Source organism: Silene latifolia, chromosome 11 (assembly GCF_048544455.1).
Source record: "Silene latifolia isolate original U9 population chromosome 11, ASM4854445v1, whole genome shotgun sequence".
NCBI lineage: Eukaryota > Viridiplantae > Streptophyta > Magnoliopsida > Caryophyllales > Caryophyllaceae > Silene > Silene latifolia.
The window spans coordinates 112,335,833-112,345,603 of NC_133536.1; the positions used below are offsets into that span (position 1 = coordinate 112,335,833).

A 9,771-nucleotide genomic window follows, 5' to 3' on the forward strand; every position below is an offset into this window, starting at 1 on the left:
GACTATATTTTGAGTCCTAAGAGGTTAGGGTAATTAACTTATGCATAAATATGAGTTTATGTATTTTTGTGATTATAAAATGTTGAAATCACGCAAATCCGTAAAAACCGAGTAATATACGATATTGGCTAATTAAAAGGCGATTTAGCATAAAATTGAGCATGTTCATACATAATATAATGCTGCATTTTCTTTATGATTGTCATAATTTTAATTTATGTAATTTTTGAATTATGTAATTTTACTTAGTATGGCCTTAGTTTTTAATTGGTATTTCCCGAAATGTATGGGAATATCGATTCGGTTGTAATTTTTATTGTGATCTCGTATCACCGTTTTGTAATATTTAATAGATTTATTTTATTTTAGTTACAAATGTATAATAGGAAATTATGTAATTTATTATGTAATTTTATTCATTAGGAGTTCCTAAAGACGGATTTCTTCAAGAATGGCGATACATAAAGACGGTGTTACATCGAGATGCGTGTCACAACCGAAGTTCAAGGGACCAATGGAGTTGGTTTCCGAATATGTAATAGATTAATAGTTTTTCTATTTTAGGAAAGGCCATACTAGGATTTATTTATCTTTATGCTTGCATTTTATTTTATGTCACATGCATCGCTAAATCGCCATAACTAAACATGCATTGTCTTATTTTATCGAGTTTATCGACCGTGTCAATTAGAATTATCGTAGTTCACCGCTTTAGTTCACTTAAAACGTGATAGATAATAAATTGACATGACCTCTCGCTAAAACTATCAATTGAGACATAGCCTTACCAAATAGTAGAAACCATGAAAACCTATTTCGCGAGGGAGTGCACTCGGCCCTACCGGGGTACAAACCTTGTTACGTAGGGGAAGTGGGTGATGAGTGTTAATCCACCGAGTTCATGTTAATAAGGGTTTCATCGGCCATACCGTGCCCAAGTTGATGTGGATTTGGATAATGGACACATTTATTCGAAATTTGGATTGAGCTCAACGGAAGTATTCGCGACCGTAGTTGCATGTGTTCAGGGCTATAGATAATTATTAGAGTAATTTTATCGACCAAGAGTTCTAAAAGTAGAATCGATTAAAATGTTAATCCACCGAGTTATATTGATAAAGGTTTCATCGGCCATACCGTGCCTAAGTCGATATGAATTTGGGTCTTGGAATCATTTATCTAGTTGGGTAGAGGTCACTAGAAAAATGCATATAACTTGTTTAAAATCATACATTTTTACGAGTATAATTAAAACGACATTTGTTTTACTCCTTATTTTTGTTTTGTAGACCACTTCTTATTCATAACAAATGGCAACACCAACTCCTAATGCTACACCACTCGCTACTTCATCATGGCTCCGATCCTTTATGGATCGATGTAAACTTGAAAAGAATGGGTCAAATTTCTCCGAGTGGGATGCCCAACTCAAATTAGCCGCCGAAGGTGACGACAAGCTTCGTTACCTTACCGAGGCCTCTACACCCGAGCCCTCCACTAGGTCCACCGCGGCCACTAGGGAAGCCTATGAGGCTTACCAAAAGGAGTCCGCCGCAATGAAAAATGTCTTAATATTTGCGATGGAGGCGGAACTCCAAAGGAGAGCCTTCAAAATGGGCAATGCTAATGAGATTTACTCCAAACTTGTGACCATGTTTTCACAAACTCCGCGGATCGTCCAATATGAGGCGGCCGCGGCATTCTTTGATCTCGACTTCAAAGAGGGCCAAAAGGTTAGCCCTCATGTGCTCAAACTCATGGAGCTTGTCGAGACCTTGAAGATTCAAAAGGTTGAAATCCCCAGAGAACTCATCGTAGATAGGATTCTACACTCCTTGTCTAAGGTTAAGGCATATGTGCAATTCCGGGTGAATTTCAATATGCAAGACAAGGATGTGTCTCTTGAGGAGTTGCACAAGTTACTTGTGCAAGCCGAGAGGGACATGGGGTTAAATGTGAACCCTCCCAAGGATGTGCTTAACATAAGCACAAAGAGTAAGGGGAAGTTCAAGAAGAATGGGAGAAAGGGTAAAAAGCAAGCTCCCACATTCACCAAAGCTAAGTCTTGTGAAGCTAGCACCTCCAAAGTCAAGAAGGGTCCTCTTGACAAATGCCATTATTGTAATGGCATGGGACATTGGAAGAGGAATTGTTCCAAATACCTTGGTGATATCAAAGTTGGAAAGATCACTCCAGTAGGTATATGACTAACCTTCTTTTATGTTTCTAAATTCAACTATGGTATTATGATGCAAAGTTGTGATAATGTATCTTCCCTTTTATTGTAAATAGGGCCTCCACCAAGCAAAGACAAAGGAAAAGAAAAGCAAGCATAAGAAACCATGAAGAAGCTAAGGATAGCTTTTATGGAGCTTTGTTTTTTATTGTCTTATTTTAAGTCATGTTTTGAATTTTTAGAACTTTAAGTTTCCGTGTTCGACATGGAAAGATATTTTGGATAATGGTTTGTATTTTGGATGATAGTGACTTGGTTTGCAACCCAAGTCACCCGTTTTATCATTTATCCTTTATGTTCTAAAAATTTCATCTTTAAATGCTTGCATTTTGAAACATAAGATAATTCACTAAAAGTGATCTAATAGACAATTAATAATGACGGGTTTCATTATATGTCCACATGCTTAAGGCTTGTGTATGATCATTTATAAAGTGACTTTGAGTCTATGAACTCTCTTAAAGGTATGTCAACCACCAAGTACACATATGAAATCAATAACAATTAGTCAACCTATGAGATAGTTCTCCTTATACTTCAACATCATTAATTTGTGTCTCATATGCTATCTTTGAATGCTTAGTGTATTCATTCTAAAGATAGAGTGGGAGAAAAATGAGGACACAACACACAAGGCAAGATAATTGTGTACTTGTGTAAATGAAGATCTACGCAAGAGAGAATGTTTTGAATGAAGGTATATCTATTTACATAGTATACCAAATAGATGAGATCTATAGTCTCAAGTATGTTCTAAATGACTTAAGAGACCAAGTGAAGTAATCATAAGAGTTTATTCTCAAGATAACTACACAAGGAGACCAAAAGAAGTTTTGGAAGAAAAATGACTAATGTAAAGTCTTAACAAGCTTTTGACTAAGGTTATGAATAATTTGACAAATAGTTTCAATCATGAGTTTTACTTAAGAGCCTAAATGAATCATAGTAACATACTAGTTATGATCAAGTTGCAAAGATAGATATTCCGATATCTTCAATAGCCAACGTTTTTGCAAAGATTGATATTCCGATATCTTAAATAGCCAACGTTTAACCACGCAAATGTCATTGTTTAACCTCGCTATGAAATGGTTAAACCTCCTTCCGAAAGGGTATTCCGAAGGACCTATTCTAAATATTATTCGTATTTGAATAATGACATTACTACACACCATTATGATATGAGTGTATTAGAGATTTAAAATCTCTTTCCGTAAGGTTAAGATGAGACCACTTCAAAATAGGCATTTTGAAAGGATATGATGGGAACATATATGGTTTTATCCTAGTAACTTGGCACGGCAATTTATATTAATATTCTTGACAATTTTTGATTGAGAAGTCAATTTCAAAACATGTTGAATTGAGTGGGAGTTAGGATATTCTCATGTGAAGACATGGAATTTAGTGGGAGCTATCATCCTTGAATGTATAAAACACATTACTCATTAAAGAATGACGAGCTAATACCTTCTTTCATAAAGAAGCTTTCGAGTTTTCAATTCTGGATGAAAATGGACAAGATGAATCCAATTACCTCATGGGATGTTGGATTAGTATTAAAGAGATACACATCGTATCAACATATACATAGGTTATTCATATGAATGAAAATGGGATTACCATTAGCAGTCATGGTAGTTCATTGAACCTGAGAACGGTTGATCTCATGATTATTAGTAACTAATGTTTCCGCCATTAGAATAATCATGTACATGTCCAATTTTGAATCATATGCATAAGAGCATGATGATTGGTTGGTGAGCCATAATAGAAACGTCATGAATTCTCGAGAAGAATCCGTGATGAGCGATTTGATAGTTGACGGAATGTTCTATTATGTTTCAAGAAGTTGCACATATTATAGAAAATCCGAGCACATATGAGGATTTATGAGAATCCCAATTCTTTCAAGCCTAGAAAGAGAAATGAGAAGTTTTGGAAAGATGCTTGGTTGAATAAGAGGTTATTCATAAACAATCTTTCCTAGTAAAAGCTAGGACCTATTAGAAGTGCTAAGCTAAATAATCTTGTCAATTGTTACAAGATTCTACAAAACATATACCTAGTGCATTATGTGTGGATGAAATACTTGGTCAGTGCAAGTTGTATTATTCATCGCAAATTCGTTCGTTATGACATGATCGATAAGAAAGTTCTTTCAAGTTAAAGAACCAAAACCAAGGTCGAGAACCTTTGATGTGTACTTGGTAAGATTCATGCTATGAGAACATGAATGTGAAGGAAATTGCAAGTGCAAGAAGTTTGAACACATGGACACATGGGATGTTAAACTTCTATTGCAATCAATGAGTGTTTACACTTATGATATACATCACAAGGTTGTAATATGATATTGACTACCCGAGTGTGATGTCGACATTCGTCGTTTGAGTTATAATTAACTCACTTGGTACATTGTTACATCCAAACGGGTTGTAGAGACAATTGAACCCCGTTAAAGTGAACATGGATTAACATTGTTTTTGCCCATAGTTACTTATATGAGGTGACGTCTCGAAGTGACTAGAGTGTGATGCAATTGATGGCAAGTTCAAGTGCCATAGAGTCATGTGAGATGACTAGTTGATCACGTAAAGATCTGTTAGGAACTTTTTGTCGGGCCTAATGACCGCTTATAGAGTTCGGCAAATTTATATAGCCTGGTCGTGGCGAGAGCTACTATAGTATTCAAATGAGTCGATTCTTTTGACTAAAGACTATTCGCCTAAGATGGCACGAGTTTGGATTAACTTTGATTTGTGTTACTACGACCTTCGTAAATGGGGTCAAATGGGCATATTTTGGGTTATGATGGCTGTGGCTAGTCAAAGGGAATGAGTGCAATAGGAATTGTCCACCCCTAGTCAGGGTTATAACAATATCTCAGGGCCACTCGAGGAGTAATGAACTGGAAATGCGTGGCCACGCTCGGAAGATATCCAGAGTGGATAAATCCGGTCAATCAGTTATTCTCCAGATCGAGGAAACCGCTCACGATATGATCACTTGCAAGTACGACCTGAAAGACACCTTGCATTGAGTGGGAGATAGTAATAGGACAAGAGAATTGGTGACGCACACTTGTCGAGGACAAGTGGGAGATTGTTGGAATATGTGTCCTCCGACAATAATGCGATCACGACTGTTGATCATGATGATCACATGTTTAAGTCTCATTAAAATGAATACAATTGGGAAGTAATATTATTTATGTCAACTGGTCAACATATATCGGTAATGATTGGCTTACTAGAGTTTGACATTATTGTCGTGCGACGGTGGTGATCAGTTGACCCCCTAGGTCATACCTAAAGGGCAACCCTCTTAATTGATTATTTAATTAATCGTATAATGTTACGAGTTAATTAAATTACTTGAAAATTGACGGACGATTTTGGAAGTGAAATTTACGTATCATATTGAAATGTGATTAAATAAGATACGGTCTGAGTAATTGAATTGTGTCATTACTCGGATGAAATAATTGTTTAATGTAACAATTAAAATTGAATGAATTATTATAAATACAATCGGTTGTAATTTATAAATGGTAAAATATTTTGGTACAAGTAATTCTGAAATTACTAAGTCAATTTTTTGTATGTGACGTATTTTTATTAATACGTTGATTTTTAATATGTTAAAAATACATGACAAATTATGTTGCATATGACATGTGACATAAGACAAGTTGACATTTTGACAAAGATAATGTGGAGTCCATATTATCTAAATGGACCGAAATTATGGGAGTAATTAGTCTAATATTGTGTTGATTATATTAATAGAAAACACAATGATTACCTACTCTTGTAGCCATGCAAACCTAATGCTCATGGTGAAGAGCAACTAGAGCATGCATTGGCTCCCTCCCATGCCACCCTTCCACCCGGTTTTTGAGATGAAAAACCATTATGGTTTTTCATCTTATTTACCTAATAATACACTAATATGAGTTAGTCTATTATTCATTCTAATCATCATCCAAAATACAAGTTTTCTAGAGAAATAAAATCCTCTCTTTATCTCTCATCAAAACCGAAAATATTCAAAGTGTTAACAATATTTTTGGTTCAATTTTCTCATAGATTAATATTATAACTAGTATTTGTAATATTAATTTAATTAAGAGGAGCCTTGGGTATTATATTTAGGGAGAGATCTTACTCTTAGATCTTTGTTCTTCCATTGGAATAAGCTCAAGAACAAAAGAGAAAGGTGATCTCTTTTGTGCCCAAATATCCGAAATTTAATATGTAAGGACATAATTTCTCCTCTATTTATTTTAATGTTTGCATGCATAAGATCCGTTTTAATTTATGACAAATTAATTTAACATATATGAGTATGTTATAGATGTATATAGATCTACATTTCCTTCAGTGAGCTCTCCATGTTTCACATCAATCACCGCGCCCGCGGTGTGTAGGAAAGGTCTTCCTAAGATGATTGGAATGTTGGAATCTTCTTCCATATCAACAATGACAAAGTCCACAGGGATGAAAAACTTCCCAATTCGTACCGGGACATCCTCCCATATCCCTAATGGTGTCTTCGTCGATCTATCGGCCATTTGAAGAGTGATATTAGTACATTTAAGCTCTCCCATTCCCAACTTTTTACTTACCGAGTACGGCATGACACTCACACTAGCCCCTAGATTACACAAGGCTTTGTTGATCGTTGTGTCGCCAATGGTACACGGTATTGAGAAGCTTCCCGGATCCTTTAACTTTGGAGGCGAACTCCCTTGAAGTATTGCGCTACTCACCTTAGTGAAGGCGATAGTCTCAAGTTTCCGGATTGACTTCTTCTTTGTGAGGATATCTTTCATGTACTTTGCATAGGCCGGAACGTGATTGATTAATTCCGTGAAAGGAATTGAGACCTCTAAATTCTTCACAATTTCCATGAATTTTCCAAGTTGATCATCAAATTTGGGCTTGGCTTGACGACTTGGAAAAGGAAGTCTAACCACAATGGGCTCCTTCTCTTTGGCTTTGTCTTCATTTTTCTTTGACCTTTCTTCTTTCGATGATTCCCCTTCTTTGGGACCTTGCACCACAACTTCATTCTCACTAGCTCTCACAACTTCATTCTCAACTTGCTCCTTCGGTGCTTCATACGTTGTACCGCTTCTCAAGTGAATGGCACTAACCGTTTCATGTCTAGGGGGGTTACCTTGAGATGGTAATTGCCCCTTTTGCCTTTGTGAGTTTGAGGATGCTAGTTGGGTCAACTGTGTTTCCAACATCTTGGTGTGAGCTAGAATGTTGTTGATGGTGGTATCCTTTGTTTGGCTATCCTTTTGCATTTGGGTGAAAAACTCTTGTTGATTTTTTTGCATTTGAAGGACCGCTTTTTGGACATCAAAACTTTGGTCATTGTGGTGATTGTATGGATTTTGGTTTTGGTAACTTTGGTTTTGATTGAAAAAGGGTCTTTGATTTTGATTTCTCATGGGTGGTGGAGTGTATGTTGGTTGAGGATTTTGGACATTTTGGCTCTTGTATGAGAGATTTGGATGGAACTTGGTGTTTTCATTGTAAAAATTTGAATAAGGGGTGCCACTTTTGTAAGCTTGGAAAGCATTAACTTGTTCGGTCGTTCCCCTACATTCACTTGAGTCATGGCCCAAGGTTCCACAATTCTCACATATCCCGCTTGGGATTGATGAGGATGCCGTCATGGCGTTGACATGATGCTTCGATGATTTTGAGTTTTCCTCAAGCCTAGCCATAGCTTGTTCAAATTTCAAGTTGATTGTGTCAATGTGAGCGCTAAGTTGAGCACCCAATTGAGTAACGGTGTCCACTTCATACTTTCCTCCTCTAGTGGCCTTGCGAGGCCTACTATATTGCGAATTATGGACCGCCATTTCCTCAATCTTGTTCCATGTTTGATTGTCATCAACTTCGGTGAACATTCCATTTGATCCCATATTGAGAACGTTCCTTGAATCTTCATATAAACCATTCCAAAATTGTTGCACTAAGAACCATTCGCTAAGTCCATGGTGAGGACATGAGCGACAAATACCTTTGAACCGCTCCCAAGCTTCATACAAAGACTCTTCATCCCTTTGCTTAAAACCCGTAATTTGAGCTCTTAGCATATTGGTCTTTTCCGGTGGGTAGAATTTTTGGTAGAAAGCTAGAGCTAACTTCTTCCAAGAATCTATTCCAAGAGTGGCCTTATCAAGGCCCTTCAACCATTGCTTTGCGGTGCCGATTAACGAAAAAGGAAATAAGACCCATCTTATTTGGTCTTGAGTCACGCCCGTTTGAGAGATAGCTTCACAATAATCACAAAACGTTTCCATATGAGAATGAGGGTCCTCACTAGGCATTCCCCCGAATTGGCTCCTCTCAACTAGTTGGATGAAGGCGGACTTGGCAATAAAATTACCGGTGAGATGTTGTGGGGTAGGAGTACCATTTGGTAAATCCTCCTCGGTGGGTATAGAGTGTGACGAGAATTTAGGCATTGTAGGTGGATTTTGTGGGATATTGTTAAATGGGTTCTCTTCTCCTTCTATTGCGAAAGGATTGACAAACTCACTAGTGGGTTGAACAACTTCACCAACACCTCCCAAATTCCTCCTAACAAGTCTCCTATTATTCGTCAAGGTTCTTTCGATTTCACGGTCAAAAGGTAACAAATCTCTTTGTAACCTTCTAGACATGCAAAATATCAAACAACTAGAAAACAATTAGAACATTCCTTGAGGAGTTTTACTTCCCCAAGGTGAAAAAGACACTACTAATAACAATAAAAGAAATCTTAAATCAATTAAACACCGTCCCCGGCAACGGCGCCATTTTTGATCGGAGCCATTTGGTGTTCACAATTAAATATATGTGGTCGTTGGTCAATGGTCGATACAAAACACAATTTATACTTCACAAACAACTCTACAATTAGTAAAGAGGCAAGTAAAGGTCGGATCCCAAGGGACGGGTATTGAAATGAAGATTCTATTGTAACTAGCGGTGTCTAGGGGTGTCACAAATTAGGTTGATGTAGAAGGTCACTAAACTAAAATAACAATGAAAATAAACTAGCAAGATAAATGAAATAAAGGGTGTAAACAATTGATTAAAAGCACTAGGGTGTCATGGGTTCATAGGGGATTCATGGGATATGATCATACAAACATGTTCTCAAATTATAAGCAAGCAATTATTGTTGTAATGGATCGAGTTGGGTTATATCTTACAATCCTAGGAAAGTTTGGGTCCCGGAGCCGAATCTCTTGGATTGTACAACACCTACAAGTCGACTTAATCTTCCCTACTCAACACATGCATGGTCTAACAAGACTCGAGTTGGGTTATGTCTTACAAGTCAAGTTGAAAGGATAGAAGATGATAGTAAATGCAAGGATTCATAGGCTTAGCATTTCATCAAATATAACATGTGCATGTATTAAGATCAAAACAAGCAAGCAAATAAGATATGAAAGCATATTAATTTAAGCATGAATCATTCCCCATGTTGGTTTCCCTAATCACCCATTAAACCCTAGCTAA

General features: G+C 36.9%; 1 non-coding gene across 1 annotated transcript; it reads left to right on the forward strand.

Annotated features, from left to right (window-relative positions):
- The first annotated feature begins 8,247 nt into the window (after positions 1-8,247).
- LOC141616560 (small nucleolar RNA R71) lies at positions 8,248-8,354 on the forward strand. Its single transcript, XR_012530899.1, has one exon. It is a non-coding gene; the product is annotated as a small nucleolar RNA R71 (small nucleolar RNA).
- Positions 8,355-9,771: the final 1,417 nt, after the last annotated feature.